Raw genomic sequence first — 21,374 nt, 5'->3', positions numbered from 1 at the left:
CCTCAGCTATCAGCCTAGGGCCCTTATACTCCTGGGGCCCTTGGGCAAGAGCCCATTGAGCCTATACGAAAAGACGGCCCTGGGCGGTCCCCAGATTGTGAGAGAGGGATTACTAGACTCTGCTCGCTGCAGTGGACCAAATAAGATTTTACAGCTGAACCTGCCCATACAGTGCAGTATTTTCCTGGTTATCCTTAAGAGGAAGCTACTGTATGGACAAAGGTCGTTATACAGTGTTGCTGCATCACTGGAATCAGGCTGCATCGCTGTTTCCAGGCTGAATGGGAGACAGTATAACAGCACATGCCATGGAAGTCGTTGCTGACAGTACAGTGTATCTATTCTGTATCTCTGTATGGGACATGCACAGCGCAGAGGGGCTGCAGCTAGGTGGCGCTGCGGAGAGGCCCCGGGAGCAGTGTGACATAAGTCAGGAAGAGGCAGCAGCCAGCATAGCGCACGCTGCCTCCTGCACTCATCTGCGGGAAACTTCTGCCTCTCACCCGGAGAGGGCTGCCCAGGGATTAGCCCCCGGAGAAGGTTGCCCAGGGCCCAGCTGCTGTGAGTGTGGAGTACGCCGGCCTTCCTGCAGAGCCAGAACAGGTAAGAGGGGAATAAGTTGCTGATAGAGAACATGCACAGAAAACTTTATAAATGACTCAGCAGCTCTTACTGTATACCCAGGACGGCACCAGTCAGCTCCCAGCTATAGTCTGCAGCACGGGGAGCGCTCACCAGATCCACTATGTACAGCATTGGCACTGTCAGTAAAAGTCGGGACTAGTGGCCGGGGCACTAGCAGGGAGTGCCTCTATGACTGTGGTGTTACATATACAGTATGCAGGTGCAGGCACATGTGGTGTTACATATACAATATGCAGGCGCAGGCACATCCAGAGACGTACTGTGTTACCCAGGCTATCTGGGCTTTAGGATTTTTTCCAATATGGCACTTTAGCGCTTGATTCCGATTTGTACGCAATACGATGTTCCTGCAGCTGAGCGATTATCGTCACACTGCGCGTGTTCCGCTATTGCAACGCGCATGTGCCAAGGCACTTTCGTTATGCGCTCGCAGTGAGGATATAGTCGCCGAATGAAAGGACCATTTGGGGGAGGTAATGGGAAGTGGCGGCAAAAACGCAGGTGTGTCTTAGCCGTTTTCAGGCGTGTTTCTGCCTTCAGCTGCGATCATGCATGGAGAGAAATATGGCGCCTGCGTTGCTACTACTGATCTGCAAGATACAGACTCACTCGGGGAGTCCATGTTCCTATTTTCTGCATTGCTGCAGCATACAGTATGTGTACGCAGTTGTGATGGCTTCCGGTGGGCATCTCTATACTTTTTTGGGCGGCTGCTTCACCTGCGATGATTTGCAGGTCCGTAGGCTAAAAAAGCGCAGCTGCGTAGGCATGAGAGTACAAACTAGAGTCATGCCCTAAGCCTTCTGCTCACCTGAGTGATTACAGAGCAGAGGCAGAGCAGAGTCAATCAGCAGAGGCGATCACAGGGCTGAGACGGCCGTCGGCTGTCTGTCATGCGCCGGCGCATGCACAGTTCAGACCTGATCGGCTGCTGTGCGACCGATCAGGTCTAAATTATCAGGTCTAAATTAGTCCCTAAATCCGGTAATATATGAAACAAAGAAGAAATCACTGTCCGCTTCAGCGGTGAGTCTGCAATCAGCCAATCAGAAATAGCTGGCTAGGTGTAGCAGGGACCGCCCTCATCACCAGTGTGTATTTCACTATTCCTCTGTGTGCAGGTCTGCATGTGTTCACAATTATACAGTGTGCTCTTGCTGTACTCAGCCTGTGCTAAACCGCCACTTCCCTCGCCCATTCTCGCCTCTAGCGGATGCAGTTGTCAAGTCTGCATGCGGGCACTGTTTTTCTGGGCATTCACAAAACCAAATTGTGTATATTATGCTGTGCAGAATGGAATAAGGCAACTCAGCGAATGTCCCTTAAGGTGCCTACACACCTAGGGGTATATTCAATTGATGTCGAATTACGACGTGGATTCGTCAGTTTTTTGATTCGACACTATTCGACAGCCGAAACCCTCCACCCGGGACCCTGAATTCAACATATTCAATTAAAAACGGATTCGACACGCCCTTGGTCGAAAACGGACCAATCGTCGAATAGTGGGCGGCCTGTATTCGACTTCATGAACATCACAATCTGGTCAGAAAAAGGCTCCATTATTGTAGTCAGTGTAAAAAAATAGGATATATATGTTGGAAAACGCAGGGATTGTCCTAAAAAAACGATTCCACAAGAGAGCTGACTGTAATGGCTGCTCGTCTGCCTGAAGTCTCAAAATCGGGAGTGAGGAGAGAGGAGTGGCTTTGGAGCAGTGTATCCTGGGTAAAACTGTGGAATCATGGGTACATTTCCCTCAGCCGCGTACAGGAAAAAATATTCTTTTAAAAAATCTAATACATAATACTGTGGGTCATAAATAGAAAAACCAAGTAGATAATCACTTCAAATATAAATAGATATGATATTAGAAATAAAAAAAGCACCAAAAAATAAAAGCATTTAAGATTTCTTATCAGCTCACGCCAGAAAAAGTAGGCGCAATGAAATTGACGAAAGTAATGTCGAAAAGAACTGATGTCGAATCGAAATTCTTTAATTGAATATACTTTTGTTGAGTGTGTATGCAGTAGACGAGTAATGCGCGGCCCCACGGGTTGTTAACGACCCTTGGTCTTGGCCGTGCAGGCAGCTCAATTTGGACTCCTCGTCCAAAGCTGCATTCTCCGGCTGGCCACGGTATGTCTTCACTATGCGATATCGCTAGTGATATAGCACAGTGGGGCAGATGTATTAAGCCTGGAGAAGTGATAAAGCAGTGATAAGTGCAAGGTAATAACGCAACAGCCATTCAGCTCCAATATGTAAATTGCCAGCTAGGAGCTGATTGGCTGGTGCGTTATCACCTTCCACTTTTCTCTATCGTCCTTGTGGATGCTGGGGTTCCTGAAAGGACCATGGGGAATAGCGGCTCCGCAGGAGACAGGGCACAAAAAGTAAAGCTTTCCGATCAGGTGGTGTGCACTGGCTCCTCCCCCTATGACCCTCCTCCAGACTCCAGTTAGATTTTTGTGCCCGGCCGAGAAGGGTGCAATCTAGGTGGCTCTCCTAAAGAGCTGCTTAGAGAAAGTTTAGCTTAGGTTTTTTATTTTACAGTGAGTCCTGCTGGCAACAGGATCACTGCAACGAGGGACTTAGGGGAGAAGGAGTGAACTCACCTGCGTGCAGGATGGATTGGCTTCTTGGCTACTGGACATCAGCTCCAGAGGGACGATCACAGGTACAGCCTGGATGGTCACCGGAGCCGCGCCGCCGGCCCCCTTGCAGATGCTGAAGTAAGAAGAGGTCCAGAATCGGCGGCTGAAGACTCCTGCAGTCTTCTAAAGGTAGCGCACAGCACTGCAGCTGTGCGCCATTTTCCTCTCAGCACACTTCACACGGCAGTCACTGAGGGTGCAGGGCGCTGGGAGGGGGGCGCCCTGGGAGGCAAATGAGTACCTTTTTTGGCGAAAAATACCTCACATATAGCCCCCAGAGGCTATATGGAGATATTTAACCCCTGCCAAGATTCACTAAATAGCGGGAGACGAGCCCGCCGAAAAAGGGGCGGGGCCTATCTCCTCAGCACACAGCGCCATTTTCTCTCACAGAAAGCCTGGAGAGAAGGCTCCCAGGCTCTCCCCTGCACTGCACTACAGAAACAGGGTTAAAACAGAGAGGGGGGGCACTGATTTTGGCGATATTGAGATATATATAAAGATGCTATAAGGGAAAACACTTATATAAGGTTGTCCCTATATAATTATAGCGTTTTGGTGTGTGCTGGCAAACTCTCCCTCTGTCTCCCCAAAGGGCTAGTGTGGGTCCTGTCCTCTGTCAGAGCATTCCCGGTGTGTGTGCTGTGTGTCGGTACGTGTGTGTCGACATGTATGAGGACGATGTTGGTGAGGAGGCGGAGAAATTGCCTGTAATGGTGATGTCACTCTCTAGGGAGTCGACACCGGAATGGATGGCTTATTTAGGGAATTACGTGAGAATGTCAACACGCTGCAAGGTCGGTTGACGACGTGAGACGGCCGACAAACTATTAGTACCGGTCCAGGCGTCTCAGAAACACCGTCAGGGGCGTTAAAAACGCCCATTTACCTCAGTCGGTCGACACAGACACAGACACGGACACTGAATCCAGTGTCGACGGTGAATAAACAAACGTATTTCTCATTAGGGCCACACGTTAAGGGCAATGAAGGAGGTGTTGCATATTTCTGATACTACAAGTACCACAAAAAAGGGTATTATGTGGGAGTGAAAAAACTACCTGTAGTTTTTCCTGAATCAGATAAAATAAAATGAAGTGTGTGATGATGCGTGGGGTTACCCCGATAGCAAATATTGGCGTTATACCCTTTCCCGCCAGAAATTAGGGCGCGTTGGGAAACACCCCTTAGGGTGATAAGGCGCTCACACGCTTATCAAGTGGCGTTACCGTCTCCAGATACGGCCGCCCTCAAGGAGCCAGCTGATAGGAAGCTGGAAAGATATCCTAAAAAGTATATACACACATACGGTGGTTATACTGCGACCAGCGATCGCCACCAGCCTGGAGATGCAGTGCTGGGTTGGCTTGGTCGGATTCCCTGACTGAAAATATTTTATTCATATAGAGCATTTAATAGGATGCATTCTATATATATGTACGTGAGATGCACAGAGGGATATTTGCTCTCTGGCATCAAGATAAGTACGTTGTCCATATCACCCAGAAGATGTCATGGACACGACAGTGGTCAGGTGATACAGATCCCATACGGCACATGGAAGTATTGCCGTATAAAGGGAAGGAGTTAGTTGGGGTCGGTCCATCGGACCTGGGGACCACGGCAACAGCTGGGAAATCCAACCTTTTTACCCCAAGTTACATCTCAGCTGAAAAAGACACCGTCTTTTCAGCCTCAATCCTTCCTTTCCCATGAGGGCATGCAGGCAAAAGGCCAGTCATATCTGCCCAGACATAGAGGTAAGGGAAGTAGACTGCAGCAGGCAGCCCCTTCCCAGGAAAAGAAGCCCTCCACCGCGTCTGCCAAGTCCTCAGCATGACGCTGGGGCCATGCAAGCGGACTCAAGGTGGGGGGGTAGTCTCAAGAGTCTCAGCGCGCAGTGGGATCACTCGCAGGTTGACCCCTAGATAGTACAAGTATTATCCCAGGGGTACAGATTGGAGAGTCGAGACATCTTCTCCTCGCAGGTTTCTGAAGTCTGCTTTACCAACGGCTCCCTCCGACAGGGAGGCAGCATTGGAAACAATTCACAAGCTGTATATCCAGCAGGTGATAATCAAAGTACCCCTCCTACAACAAGGAAAAGGGTATTATTTTTCCACACTATATTGTGGTACTGACGCCAGACGGCTTGGTGAGACATAGTCTAAACTGAAATCTTTGAACACTTACATAAAAGGTTCAAATCAAGATGGAGTCACTCAGAGCAGTGATAGCGAACCGGAAAAAAGGGGACTATATGGTGTCCCTGGACATCAAGGATTACCTCCATGTCCAAATTTGCCCTTCTCAACAAGGGTACCTCTGGTTCGTGGTACAGAACTGTCAATATCAGTTTCAGACGATGCCGTTTGAATTATCCACGGCACCCCGGGCTTTTTACCAAGGTAATGGCCGAAAAGATGTTTCTTCAAAGAAAAAAGGCATCTAAATTATCCCTTACTTGGACGATATCCTGAAAAGGGCAAGTTCCAGAGAACAGTTGGAGGTCGGAAGAGCACTATCTAAAGTAGTTCTACGACAGCACGACTGGATTCTAAATATTCCAAGAATCGCAGCTGTTTTCCGACGATACGTCTGCTGTTCCTAGGAATGATTCTGGGCATAGTCCAGAAAAAGGTGTTCCTCCGGGAGGAAAAAGCCAAGGAGTTATTCGACCTAGTCAGAAACCTCCTAAAACCAGGCCAAGTATCAGTGCATCAATGCACAGGAGTCCTGGGAAAAATGGTGGCTTCTTACGAAGCGATTCCATTCGGCAGATCTCAGGGGATTTGCTGGACGAATGGTCCGGATCGCATTTTCAGATGCATCAGCGGATAATCCTGTCTCCAAGGACAAGGGTGTCTCTTCTGTGGGGGCTGCAGAGTGCTCATCTTTTAGAGGGCAGCACACTCAGCATTCAGGACTGTGTTCTGGGGACCACGGATACCAGCCTGAGAGGCTGGGGAGTAGTCACACAGGGAAAAAATTTCCAAGGAAGTGTGGTCAAGTCTGGAGACTTCTCTCCACATGAATATACTGGAGCTAAGGGCAATTTACAATGCTCTGAGCCTAGGAAGACTCCTGCTTCAAAGTCAACCGGTGCTGATCCAGTAGGACATCATCATGGCGGTCGCCCACGTTATCAGACGGGGCGACACAAGAAGCAGGAGGGCAATGACAGCAAGGATTCTTCGCTGGGCGGAAAATCATGTGATAACACTGTCAGCAGTGTTCATTCCGGGAGTGGGCAACTGGGAAGATTTCCTCAGCATAAATGAATTCCACCCGGAAAAGTGGAAACTTAATCTGGAAGTTTCCACATGATTGTAAACCGTTGGGAAAGACCAAAGGTGGTTATGATGGCGTCCCACCTGAAGCGCCAGGTCAAGAGACACTCAGGCAATAGCTGGGACGCTCTGGTAACACCGTCGGTGTACCAGTCGGTGTATGTGTTCCATCCTCTGCTTTTCATACCCAATGTATTGAAAATGATAGGAAGGAGAGGAGTAAGAACTATACTCGTGGCTCCGGTTTGGCCAAGAAGGACTTGGTTCCCGGAACTTCAAGAGATACTAAGAAGGGTCTTGATTCGGCAAGAACCGTGTCTGTTCCGGGACTTACCGCAGCTGCGTTGACGCCAAGGCGGGTGAACGCCGGATCCTAAGGGAAAGAGGCATTCCGGAAGAGGTCATCCCTACCCTGGTCAGAGCCAGGAAGGAGGTGACCGCACATCATTATCACCACTTAGGTGAAAATATGTGCCAGGGTGTGAGTCCAGGAAGGCTCCACGGAAGAATTTCAACTAGGTTGATTTCTACATTTCCTGCAAACAGGAGTGTCTATGGGTCTCAAATTGGGTCCATTAAGGTTCAAATTTCGGCCTGTTGATTTTCTTCCAGAAAGAAATTGGCTTCAGTTCCTGAAGTCCAGAAGTTGTTAAGGGAGTACTGCATATACAGCCCCTTTGATGTCTCCAGTGGCACTGGGCGATCTCAACGTAGTTTTGGGATTCCTAAAAAATCACATTGGTTTAAACAACTCAAATCTGTGGATTTGATATATCTCACATGGAAAATGACCATGCTGTTGGTCCTGGCCTCGGCCAGGCGAGTGTCAGAATTGGCGGCTTTATCTCACAAAGCCATATCTGATTGTCCATTCGGACAGAGCAAAGCTGCGGACTCGTCCCCAGTTTCTCCTTAAGGTGGTGTCAGCGTTTCACCTGAACCAGCTTATTGTGGTACCTGTGGCTACTAGGGACTTGGAGGACTCCAAGTTGCTGGATGTTATCAGGGCCCTGAAAATATAGTTTCCAGGTTGGCTGGAGTCAGGAAATCTGACTTGCTGTTTATCCTGTATGCACCCAACAATGCTGGGTGCTTCTGCTTCTAAGCAGTCGATTGCTCGTGGGATTGGTAGCACAATTCAACTTGCACATTCTGTGGCAGGCCTGCCACAGTCTAAATCTGTTAAGGCCCATTCCACAAGGAAGGTGGGCTCATCTTGGGCGGCTGCCCGAGGGGTCTCGGCATTACAACTTTGCCGAGCAGCTACGTGGTCGGGGGAGAACACGTTTGTAAAATTCTACAAATTTGATACCCTGGCAAAAGAGGACCTGGAGTTCTCTCATTCGGTGCTGCAGAGTCATCCGCACTCTCCCGCCCGTTTGGGAGCTTTGGTATAATCCCCATGGTCCTTTCAGGAACCCCAGCATCCACAAGGACGATAGAGAAAATAAGAATTTACTTACCGATAATTCTATTTCTCGGAGTCCGTAGTGGATGCTGGGCGCCCATCCCAAGTGCGGATTATCTGCAATACTTGTACATAGTTATTGCTAACTAAATCGGGTTATTGTTGTTGTGAGCCATCTTTTCAGAGGCTCCGCTGTTATCATACTGTTAACTGGGTTCAGATCACAGGTTGTACAGTGTGATTGGTGTGGCTGGTATGAGTCTTACCCGGGATTCAAAATTCCTCCCTTATTGTGTACGCTCGTCCGGGCACAGTACCTAACTGGAGTCTGGAGGAGGGTCATAGGGGGAGGAGCCAGTGCACACCACCTGATCGGAAAGCTTTACTTTTTGTGCCCTGTCTCCTGCGGAGCCGCTATTCCCCATGGTCCTTTCAGGAACCCCAGCATCCACTACGGACTCCGAGAAATAGAATTATCGGTAAGTAAATTCTTATTATAACTGCTTTATAATTTCTCCAGGCTTAATACATCTGCCCCAGTGTGTATGCCCGCTGTCGGGTGGCCCGGTCCGGGAGGGAAAACGCTAGGCGATGTTGCTCACCGAGCACATCGCCTAGTGTGTACCCACCTGTACTTTAAACATTTGCCGCTCAGATGAATAATGACATGCAGAAGAATCCAATGTTGTATGCTGCATGTTAGCATCATAAGATACGCTTACTGGTTGCACGGGAGGCTGGTGAAAGGGGATGCCTTCATGCCCTACTGATTGGCACCGTTTGTTTGTGTCTGAAAAGTTTTTTATTTTTTATTTGAAGATGTTTATTAGTGCAATCTTTTATGTTTAAGCACATAAGCATTATTCTCATTTATACCCCTTTTACACCACCTGAAATATCCTGGGATTTTGCACGGGAGCGCGCAAAATCCCGGGACTGCAGGTGGTGTAAAAAAGTCACCCCGGGTCCACTTTCCCGGGAATCCAACCCGGCACATACGCAGGGTTGGACACGGGTAAGACCCGGGAAGGAGGCGGTGTAAATGGGTAAGCCAGGTTAGCCGACTCGGCACCCATTTACAGCATGGCAAACCTCCGGTACCGCAGTGTCCGACGGGCGGTCGGGAGGCTGGGGGTCATGCAGACAGCGTGCGCCGTGCTGGTTGCCATGCTGCGGCTGGAGACATGGCACATGCTGTCTATGCAGACAGCAGCGCCATGTCTGGTACCTGGAAGCGCCGGAGGCTGGGGGCAGCACAGCATCTTCCAGATTGCTGTGCTTGCCCCCGGCGAGACGCTCCGGAGTCCCGATCTGCAGTGTGGGCCGGCGCTTAGAGATGACATCATCTCTAAGCGCCGGCCCACAAGACGGGTGCAGTGTAAACGGTGCCGATCTGGGAATATACCGGATCGGCACTGCAGTGAAATGGGGGGAGTCCCGGGTCTGACCCGGCTTGGAACCGTGTTCCAAACCCTGGGTCAGATCCGGGATTTTGGTGTAAAAGGGGTATCAGAAGTGGAATAGAAAGGACAAGAATACCTCAGCTGTGGTGTTTATCTTCAGTAAAACAATAATAATAACGTCAGATACTGTAGGCTCGTTCTAGTGTTCCGTAGGACACAGCATAGAGATTTAGTATATACTGTAGTAAGTGAGCTGAGACTCCCGCCAAATGCTTCTTATCTCCTCACCAGTGTGTGTAAATCTGGGGGCTCAGAGGAGTCTTCACTTTGGAGAAGAAATTCCTCAGTTCAGTCTAAACATTTACTTTAGGTTTTGTATTTTTAACTTGAAACCAGTATAAGAGAATTCTCCGAATTCTGTCAGTAACCTGTTTTCCCTCTCTGCAGTTGGACATCAGGGGAATACCAGGGTTCCTGCACTCTCTGTTTGCACATGGGAGGGGCAGTGTGTAGTTTCAGAGACGGCACTGCAGTGACAGACACGGAGCTAGGTGTCACCTTTCTGGAAGGGGGTGATCCCAGTGTAGGCGGCATCATCACCTTATCACTACTCTCCTTTTCCTGTGTCACTGTGTGATTGATAAACAAGTGCAAGGTCACTGCTGCAGGGGATTAGCAGCCATGGATCCAGTTATTGATTTATTTGACCTGTTTCTACTGTATTAATCCATGAATGAATTTAAAATTAGGGCTATACAATACGTAAGGGGTCAGATGAGGACAATGCGCAAATCAGGGCAAATCAGAAAAGATTGTTTACTTTACGTGGCTTACCAACAATCCATATGACAGAGATTGCTGGCATAAATCTGTAATAGCTATATCTTCTCTTGTGTTAGGATGTCACGTGCAGCTATATCGTCTCTTGTGTAAGGATGTCACGTGCAGCTATATCGTCTCTTGTGTAAGGATGTCACGCGCAGCTATATCGTCTCTTGTGGTAGTATGTCACGTGCAGCTATATCGTCTCTTGTGTTAGGATGTCACGCGCAGCTATATCGTCTCTTGTGTAAGGATGTCACGCGCAGCTATATCGTCTCTTGTGTAAGGATGTCACGCGCAGCTATATCGTCTCTTGTGTAAGGATGTCACGTGCAGCTATATCGTCTCTTGTGTAAGGATGTCACGTGCAGCTATATCGTCTCTTGTGTAAGGATGTCACGCGCAGCTATATCGTCTCTTGTGGTAGTATGTCACGTGCAGCTATATCGTCTCTTGTGGTAGTATGTCACGTGCAGCTATATCGTCTCTTGTGGTAGTATGTCACGTGCAGCTATATCGTCTCTTGTGTAAGGATGTCACGCGCAGCTATATCGTCTCTTGTGGTAGTATGTCACGTGCAGCTATATCGTCTCTTGTGGTAGTATGTCACGTGCAGCTATATCGTCTCTTGTGGTAGTATGTCACGTGCAGCTATATCGTCTCTTGTGTAAGGATGTCACGTGCAGCTATATCGTCTCTTGTGTAAGGATGTCACGTGCAGCTATATCGTCTCTTGTGTAAGGATGTCACGTGCAGCTATATCGTCTCTTGTGTAAGGATGTCACGCGCAGCTATATCGTCTCTTGTGTAAGGATGTCACGCGCAGCTATATCGTCTCTTGTGTAAGGATGTCACGCGCAGCTATATCGTCTCTTGTGTTAGGATGCCACGCGCAGCTATATCGTCTCTTGTGTTAGGATGTCACGCGCAGCTATATCGTCTCTTGTGTAAGGATGTCACGTGCAGCTATATCGTCTCTTGTGTAAGGATGTCACGCGCAGCTATATCGTCTCTTGTGGTAGTATGTCACGTGCAGCTATATCGTCTCTTGTGTAAGGATGTCACGCGCAGCTATATCGTCTCTTGTGGTAGTATGTCACGCGCAGCTATATCGTCTCTTGTGTAAGGATGTCACGCGCAGCTATATCGTCTCTTGTGTAAGGATGTCACGCGCAGCTATATCGTCTCTTGTGTAAGGATGTCACGCGCAGCTATATCGTCTCTTGTGTAAGGATGTCACGTGCAGCTATATCGTCTCTTGTGTAAGGATGTCACGCGCAGCTATATCGTCTCTTGTGTTAGGATGTCACGCGCAGCTATATCGTCTCTTGTGTTAGGATGTCACGTGCAGCTATATCGTCTCTTGTGTAAGGATGTCACGCGCAGCTATATCGTCTCTTGTGTTAGGATGTCACGCGCAGCTATATCGTCTCTTGTGTAAGGATGTCACGCGCAGCTATATCGTCTCTTGTGTTAGGATGTCACACGCAGCTATATCGTCTCTTGTGTTAGGATGTCACGTGCAGCTATATCGTCTCTTGTGTTAGGATGTCACGTGCAGCTATATCGTCTCTTGTGTAAGGATGTCACGTGCAGCTATATCGTCTCTTGTGTTAGGATGTCACGCGCAGCTATATCGTCTCTTGTGTTAGGATGTCACGTGCAGCTATATCGTCTCTTGTGTAAGGATGTCACGTGCAGCTATATCGTCTCTTGTGTTAGGATGTCACGCGCAGCTATATCGTCTCTTGTGTTAGGATGTCACGCGCAGCTATATCTTCTCTTGTGTTAGGATGTCACGCGCAGCTATATCGTCTCTTGTGTTAGGATGTGACGCGCAGCTATATCGTCTCTTGTGTAAGGATATCACGCGCAGCTATATCGTCTCTTGTGTTAGGATGTCACGCGCAGCTATATATTCTCTTGTGTTAGGATGTCACGCGCAGCTATATCGTCTCTTGTGTTAGGATGTCACGCGCAGCTATATCGTCTCTTGTGTTAGGATGTCACGTGCAGCTATATCGTCTCTTGTGTTAGGATGTCACGCGCAGCTATATATTCTCTTGTGTTAGGATGTCACGCGCAGCTATATCGTCTCTTGTGTTAGGATGTCACGCGCAGCTATATCGTCTCTTGTGTAAGGATGTCACGCGCAGCTATAGCTTCTCTTGTTTTAGGATGTCACGTGCATCTATATCGTCTCTTGTGTTAGGATGTCACGCGCAGCTATATCGTCTCTTGTGTTAGGATGTCACGCGCAGCTATATCGTCTCTCGTGTTAGGATGTCACGCGCAGCTATATATTCTCTTGTGTTAGGATGTCACGTGCAGCTATATCGTCTCTTGTGTAAGGATGTCACGTGCAGCTATATCGTCTCTTGTGTTAGGATGTCACGTGCAGCTATATCGTCTCTTGTATAAGGATGTCACGCGCAGCTATATCGTCTCTTGTGTTAGGATGTCACGCGCAGCTATATCGTCTCTTGTGTAAGGATGTCACGCGCAGCTATATCGTCTCTTGTGTTAGGATGTCACGCGCAGCTATATCGTCTCTTGTGTTAGGATGTCACGTGCAGCTATATCGTCTCTTGTGTTAGGATGTCACGTGCAGCTATATCGTCTCTTGTGTAAGGATGTCACGTGCAGCTATATCGTCTCTTGTGTTAGGATGTCACGCGCAGCTATATCGTCTCTTGTGTTAGGATGTCACGTGCAGCTATATCGTCTCTTGTGTAAGGATGTCACGTGCAGCTATATCGTCTCTTGTGTAAGGATGTCACGCGCAGCTATATCGTCTCTTGTGGTAGTATGTCACGTGCAGCTATATCGTCTCTTGTGTTAGGATGTCACGCGCAGCTATATCGTCTCTTGTGTAAGGATGTCACGCGCAGCTATATCGTCTCTTGTGTAAGGATGTCACGCGCAGCTATATCGTCTCTTGTGTAAGGATGTCACGTGCAGCTATATCGTCTCTTGTGTTAGGATGTCAGGTGCAGCTATATCGTCTCTTGTGTTAGGATGTCACGTGCAGCTATATCGTCTCTTGTGTAAGGATGTCACGCGCAGCTATATCGTCTCTTGTGTTAGGATGTCACGCGCAGCTATATCGTCTCTTGTGTAAGGATGTCACGCGCAGCTATATCGTCTCTTGTGTTAGGATGTCACACGCAGCTATATCGTCTCTTGTGTTAGGATGTCACGTGCAGCTATATCGTCTCTTGTGTTAGGATGTCACGTGCAGCTATATCGTCTCTTGTGTAAGGATGTCACGTGCAGCTATATCGTCTCTTGTGTTAGGATGTCACGCGCAGCTATATCGTCTCTTGTGTTAGGATGTCACGTGCAGCTATATCGTCTCTTGTGTAAGGATGTCACGTGCAGCTATATCGTCTCTTGTGTTAGGATGTCACGCGCAGCTATATCGTCTCTTGTGTTAGGATGTCACGCGCAGCTATATCTTCTCTTGTGTTAGGATGTCACGCGCAGCTATATCGTCTCTTGTGTTAGGATGTGACGCGCAGCTATATCGTCTCTTGTGTAAGGATATCACGCGCAGCTATATCGTCTCTTGTGTTAGGATGTCACGCGCAGCTATATATTCTCTTGTGTTAGGATGTCACGCGCAGCTATATCGTCTCTTGTGTTAGGATGTCACGCGCAGCTATATCGTCTCTTGTGTTAGGATGTCACGTGCAGCTATATCGTCTCTTGTGTTAGGATGTCACGCGCAGCTATATATTCTCTTGTGTTAGGATGTCACGCGCAGCTATATCGTCTCTTGTGTTAGGATGTCACGCGCAGCTATATCGTCTCTTGTGTAAGGATGTCACGCGCAGCTATAGCTTCTCTTGTTTTAGGATGTCACGTGCATCTATATCGTCTCTTGTGTTAGGATGTCACGCGCAGCTATATCGTCTCTTGTGTTAGGATGTCACGCGCAGCTATATCGTCTCTCGTGTTAGGATGTCACGCGCAGCTATATATTCTCTTGTGTTAGGATGTCACGTGCAGCTATATCGTCTCTTGTGTAAGGATGTCACGTGCAGCTATATCGTCTCTTGTGTTAGGATGTCACGTGCAGCTATATCGTCTCTTGTATAAGGATGTCACGCGCAGCTATATCGTCTCTTGTGTTAGGATGTCACGCGCAGCTATATCGTCTCTTGTGTAAGGATGTCACGCGCAGCTATATCGTCTCTTGTGTTAGGATGTCACGCGCAGCTATATCGTCTCTTGTGTTAGGATGTCACGTGCAGCTATATCGTCTCTTGTGTTAGGATGTCACGTGCAGCTATATCGTCTCTTGTGTAAGGATGTCACGTGCAGCTATATCGTCTCTTGTGTTAGGATGTCACGCGCAGCTATATCGTCTCTTGTGTTAGGATGTCACGTGCAGCTATATCGTCTCTTGTGTAAGGATGTCACGTGCAGCTATATCGTCTCTTGTGTTAGGATGTCACGCGCAGCTATATCGTTTCTTGTGTTAGGATGTCACGCGCAGCTATATCTTCTCTTGTGTTAGGATGTCACGCGCAGCTATATCGTCTCTTGTGTTAGGATGTGACGCGCAGCTATATCGTCTCTTGTGTAAGGATATCACGCGCAGCTATATCGTCTCTTGTGTTAGGATGTCACGCGCAGCTATATATTCTCTTGTGTTAGGATGTCACGCGCAGCTATATCGTCTCTTGTGTTAGGATGTCACGCGCAGCTATATCGTCTCTTGTGTTAGGATGTCACGTGCAGCTATATCGTCTCTTGTGTTAGGATGTCACGCGCAGCTATATATTCTCTTGTGTTAGGATGTCACGCGCAGCTATATCGTCTCTTGTGTTAGGATGTCACGCGCAGCTATATCGTCTCTTGTGTAAGGATGTCACGCGCAGCTATAGCTTCTCTTGTTTTAGGATGTCACGTGCATCTATATCGTCTCTTGTGTTAGGATGTCACGCGCAGCTATATCGTCTCTTGTGTTAGGATGTCACGCGCAGCTATATCGTCTCTTGTGTTAGGATGTCACGCGTAGCTATATATTCTCTTGTGTTAGGATGTCACGTGCAGCTATATCGTCTCTTGTGTTAGGATGTTACACGCAGCTATTTATTCTCTTGTGTTAGGATGTCACGCGCAGCTATATCGTCTCTTGTGTTAGGATGTCACGCGCAGCTATATCGTCTCTTGTGTTAGGATGTCATGCGCAGCTATATCGTCTCTTGTGTTAGGATGCCACGCGCAGCTATATATTCTCTTGTGTTAGGATGTCACGCACAGCTATATCGTCTCTTGTGTTAGGATGTCACGCGCAGCTATATCGTCTCTTGTGTTAGGATGTCACGTGCAGCTATATCGTCTCTTGTGTAAGGATGTCACGTGCAGCTATATCGTCTCTTGTGTTAGGATGTCACGCGCAGCTATATCGTCTCTTGTGTAAGGATGTCACGCGCAGCTATATCTTCTCTTGTGTTAGGATGTCACGCGCAGCTATATCGTCTCTTGTGTTAGGATGTGACGCGCAGCTATATCGTCTCTTGTGTAAGGATATCACGCGCAGCTATATCGTCTCTTGTGTTAGGATGTCACGCGCAGCTATATATTCTCTTGTGTTAGGATGTCACGCGCAGCTATATCGTCTCTTGTGTTAGGATGTCACGCGCAGCTATATCGTCTCTTGTGTTAGGATGTCACGTGCAGCTATATCGTCTCTTGTGTTAGGATGTCACGCGCAGCTATATATTCTCTTGTGTTAGGATGTCACGCGCAGCTATATCGTCTCTTGTGTTAGGATGTCACGCGCAGCTATATCGTCTCTTGTGTAAGGATGTCACGCGCAGCTATAGCTTCTCTTGTTTTAGGATGTCACGTGCATCTATATCGTCTCTTGTGTTAGGATGTCACGCGCAGCTATATCGTCTCTTGTGTTAGGATGTCACGCGCAGCTATATCGTCTCTTGTGTTAGGATGTCACGCGCAGCTATATATTCTCTTGTGTTAGGATGTCACGTGCAGCTATATCGTCTCTTGTGTTAGGATGTTACACGCAGCTATTTATTCTCTTGTGTTAGGATGTCACGCGCAGCTATATCGTCTCTTGTGTTAGGATGTCATGCGCAGCTATATCGTCTCTTGTGTTAGGATGCCACGCGCAGCTATATATTCTCTTGTGTTAGGATGTCACGCACAGCTATATCGTCTCTTGTGTTAGGATGTTACACGCAGCTATTTATTCTCTTGTGTTAGGATGTCACGCGCAGCTATATCGTCTCTTGTGTTAGGATGTCACGCGCAGCTATATCGTCTCTTGTGTTAGGATGTCATGCGCAGCTATATCGTCTCTTGTGTTAGGATGCCACGCGCAGCTATATATTCTCTTGTGTTAGGATGTCACGCACAGCTATATCGTCTCTTGTGTTAGGATGTCACGCGCAGCTATATCGTCTCTTGTGTTAGGATGTCACGTGCAGCTATATCGTCTCTTGTGTAAGGATGTCACGTGCAGCTATATCGTCTCTTGTGTTAGGATGTCACGCGCAGCTATATCGTCTCTTGTGTAAGGATGTCACGCGCAGCTATATCTTCTCTTGTGTTAGGATGTCACGCGCAGCTATATCGTCTCTTGTGTTAGGATGTGACGCGCAGCTATATCGTCTCTTGTGTAAGGATATCACGCGCAGCTATATCGTCTCTTGTGTTAGGATGTCACGCGCAGCTATATATTCTCTTGTGTTAGGATGTCACGCGCAGCTATATCGTCTCTTGTGTTAGGATGTCACGCGCAGCTATATCGTCTCTTGTGTTAGGATGTCACGTGCAGCTATATCGTCTCTTGTGTTAGGATGTCACGCGCAGCTATATATTCTCTTGTGTTAGGATGTCACGCGCAGCTATATCGTCTCTTGTGTTAGGATGTCACGCGCAGCTATATCGTCTCTTGTGTAAGGATGTCACGCGCAGCTATATCGTCTCTTGTGTTAGGATGTCACGCGCAGCTATATCGTCTCTTGTGTTAGGATGTCACGCGCAGCTATATCGTCTCTTGTGTTAGGATGTCACGCGCAGCTATATCGTCTCTTGTGTAAGGATGTCACGCGCAGCTATATCGTCTCTTGTGTAAGGATGTCACGCGCAGCTATATCGTCTCTTGTGTTAGGATGTCACGCGCAGCTATATCGTCTCTTGTGTAAGGATGTCACGCGCAGCTATAGCTTCTCTTGTTTTAGGATGTCACGTGCATCTATATCGTCTCTTGTGTTAGGATGTCACGCGCAGCTATATCGTCTCTTGTGTTAGGATGTCACGCGCAGCTATATCGTCTCTTGTGTTAGGATGTCACGCGCAGCTATATATTCTCTTGTGTTAGGATGTCACGTGCAGCTATATCGTCTCTTGTGTTAGGATGTTACACGCAGCTATTTATTCTCTTGTGTTAGGATGTCACGCGCAGCTATATCGTCTCTTGTGTTAGGATGTCATGCGCAGCTATATCGTCTCTTGTGTTAGGATGCCACGCGCAGCTATATATTCTCTTGTGTTAGGATGTCACGCACAGCTATATCGTCTCCTGTGGTAGTATGTCACGCAGAGCTATATCGTATCTTGTGTTAGAATGTCACGTGCAGCTATAGCTTCTCTTGTGATAGGATGTCACGTGCAGCTATATCGTCTCTTGTGTTAGGATGTCACGCGCAGCTATATCGTCTCTTGTGTTAGGATGTCACGCGCAGCTAAATCGTCTCTTGTGTTAGGATGTCACGTGTAGGGTAATTCAGAGTTGATCGCAGCAGCAAATTTGTTAGCAGTTGGGCAAAACTATGTGCACTGCAGGGGGGGGGGGCAGATGTAACATGTGCAGAGAGAGTTAAGGGGGGTACTCACGGAGCGATCACTGCTTAAAATCTAAGCATTCTGACTAGATTACTTAGATTTTAAGCAGTGATCTCTCCGTGTGTAACCCCCTCAGCAATAGCGATGCGCAGCCCCGCGCATCGCTATCGCTGGTGTTAGATTGGCCTGCCGTGCATCTCTCCCACCGCTCAGCACAGCGCGATGTGTGCTGAGCGTGCGGGGTGAGACGGGGGGGCTGCTAATTTCACCCAACGGCTGAAATGAGCGGCCCCCCGTCTCCCCCCGCACGCTCAGCACACATCGCGCTGTGCTGAGCGGTGGGAGAGATGTGTGCTGAGCGGTTCGCTCAGCACACATCTCTCCCACATCGGCCTGTGAATACGGGCTTTTATATTTGGGTGTGGTGTGTTTAAACTGAAATCTAAATTGCAGTGTAAAAACAAAGCAGCCAGTATTTACCCTGCACAGAAATAAAATAACCCACCCAAATCTAACTCTCTCTGCACATGTTATTTCTGCCGGACCTGCAGTGCACATGGGGGGTCATTCCGAGTTGATAGCTCGCTAGCAGGTTTTAGCTATAGCTTCTCTTGTGTTAGGATGTAACGCGCAGCTATATCGTCTCTTGTTTTAGGATGTTACATGCAGCTATATCTTCTTGTGATAGGATGTCACGTGCAGCTATATCGTCTCTTGTGTAAGGATGTCACGTGCAGCTATATCGTCTCTTGTGTAAGGATGTCACGCGCAGCTATATCGTCTCTTGTGGTAGTATGTCACGTGCAGCTATATCGTCTCTTGTGTTAGGATGTCACGCGCAGCTATATCGTCTCTTGTGTAAGGATGTCACGCGCAGCTATATCGTCTCTTGTGTTAGGATGTCACGCGCAGCTATATCGTCTCTTGTGTTAGGATGTCACGCGCAGCTATATCGTCTCTTGTGTAAGGATGTCACGCGCAGCTATATCGTCTCTTGTGTAAGGATGTCACGTGCAGCTATATCGTCTCTTGTGTTAGGATGCCACGTGCAGCTATATCGTCTCTTGTGTTAGGATGTTACACGCAGCTATATCGTCTCTTGTGTTAGGATGTCACGTGCAGCTATATCGTCTCTTGTGTTAGGATGTCACGCGCAGCTATATCGTCTCTTGTGTTAGGATGTCACGCGCAGCTATATCGTCTCTTGTGTTAGGATGTCACGCGCAGCTATATATTCTCTTGTGTTAGGATGTCACGTGCAGCTATATCGTCTCTTGTGTTAGGATGTTACACGCAGCTATTTATTCTCTTGTGTTAGGATGTCACGTGCAGCTATATCGTCTCTTGTGTTAGGATGTTACACGCAGCTATTTATTCTCTTGTGTTAGGATGTCACGCGCAGCTATATCGTCTCTTGTGTTAGGATGTTACACGCAGCTATATCGTCTCTTGTGTTAGGATGTCACGTGCAGCTATATCGTCTCTTGTGTTAGGATGCCACGTGCAGCTATATCGTCTCTTGTGTTAGGATGTTACACGCAGCTATATCGTCTCTTGTGTTAGGATGTCACGTGCAGCTATATCGTCTCTTGTGTTAGGATGTTACACGCAGCTATTTATTCTCTTGTGTTAGGATGTCACGTGCAGCTATATCGTCTCTTGTGTTAGGATGTTACACGCAGCTATTTATTCTCTTGTGTTAGGATGTCACGCGCAGCTATATCGTCTCTTGTGTTAGGATGTTACACGCAGCTATATCGTCTCTTGTGTAAGGATGTCACGTGCAGCTATATCGTCTCTTGTGTAAGGATGTCACGTGCAGCTATATCGTCTCTTGTGTTAGGATGTTACACGCAGCTATATCGTCTCTTGTGTTAGGATGTCACGTGCAGCTATATCGTCTCTTGTGTAAGGATGTCACGTGCAGCTATATCGTCTCTTGTGTTAGGATGTTACACGCAGCTATATCGTCTCTTGTGTTAGGATGTCACGTGCAGCTATATCGTCTCTTGTGTTAGGATGTCACGCGCAGCTATATATTCTCTTGTGTTAGGATGTCACGCGCAGCTATATCGTCTCTTGTGTTAGGATGTCACGCGCAGCTATATATTCTCTTGTGTTAGGATGTCACGCGCAGCTATAGCTTCTCTTGTTTTAGGATGTCACGTGCATCTATATCGTCTCTTGTGTTAGGATGTCACGCGCAGCTATATCGTCTCTTGTGTTAGGATGTCACGCGCAGCTATATCGTCTCTTGTGTTAGGATGTCACGCGCAGCTATATCGTCTCTTGTGTAAGGATGTCACGTGCAGCTATATCGTCTCTTGTGTTAGGATGTTACACGCAGCTATATATTCTCTTGTGTTAGGATGTCACGCGCAGCTGTATCGTCTCTTGTGTTAGGATGTCACGTGCAGCTATATCGTCTCTTGTGTTAGGATGTCACGCGCAGCTATATCGTCTCTTGTGTAAGGATGTCACGTGCAGCTATATCGTCTCTTGTGTTAGGATGTTACACGCAGCTATATCGTCTCTTGTGTTAGGATGTCACGCGCAGCTATATCGTCTCTTGTGTTAGGATGTCATGCGCAGCTATATCGTCTCTTGTGTTAGGATGCCACGCGCAGCTATATATTCTCTTGTGTTAGGATGTCACGCGCAGCTATATCGTCTCTTGTGTTAGGATGTCACGCGCAGCTATATCGTCTCTTGTGTTAGGATGCCACGCACAGCTATATCGTCTCCGGTGGTAGTATGTCATGCAGAGCTATATCGTATCTTGTGTTAGAATGTCACGTGCAGCTATATCGTCTCTTGTGTTAGGATGTCACGTGCAGCTATATCGTCTCTTGTGTTAGGATGTCACGCGCAGCTATATCGTCTCTTGTGTTAGGATGTCACGCGCAGCTAAATCGTCTCTTGTGTTAGGATGTCACGTGTAGGGTAATTCAGAGTTGATCGCAGCAGCAAATTTGTTAGCAGTTGGGCAAAACTATGTGCACTGCAGGGGGGGGGGGCAGATGTAACATGTGCAGAGAGAGTTAAGGGGGGTACTCACGGAGCGATCACTGCTTAAAATCTAAGCATTCTGACTAGATTACTTAGATTTTAAGCAGTGATCTCTCCGTGTGTAACCCCCTCAGCAATAGCGATGCGCAGCCCCGCGCATCGCTATCGCTGGTGTTAGATTGGCCTGCCGTGCATCTCTCCCACCGCTCAGCACAGCGCGATGTGTGCTGAGCGTGCGGGGTGAGACGGGGGGGCTGCTAATTTCACCCAACGGCTGAAATGAGCGGCCCCCCGTCTCCCCCCGCACGCTCAGCAC

At 48.0% G+C, this 21,374-nt stretch overlaps 1 protein-coding gene across 2 annotated transcripts in view; it reads left to right on the top strand.

The window, feature by feature from the left end:
- The first annotated feature begins 399 nt into the window (after nt 1-399).
- MAP3K20 (mitogen-activated protein kinase kinase kinase 20) overlaps nt 400-21,374 on the top strand; it is a 323,212-nt gene continuing 302,237 nt past the window's right edge. Inside the window, exon 1 of one of the 2 annotated variants that reach the window (XM_063933447.1) lies at nt 400-603. The gene's annotated coding sequence lies outside the window, so the exon portion shown is untranslated. The remainder of the gene's footprint in view (nt 604-21,374) is intronic. The other variant, XM_063933449.1, reaches the window with a different exon arrangement.

Source organism: Pseudophryne corroboree, chromosome 7 (assembly GCF_028390025.1).
Source record: "Pseudophryne corroboree isolate aPseCor3 chromosome 7, aPseCor3.hap2, whole genome shotgun sequence".
NCBI classification, from domain to species: domain Eukaryota; kingdom Metazoa; phylum Chordata; class Amphibia; order Anura; family Myobatrachidae; genus Pseudophryne; species Pseudophryne corroboree.
This window is presented reverse-complemented; position numbering and strand designations above follow the sequence as displayed.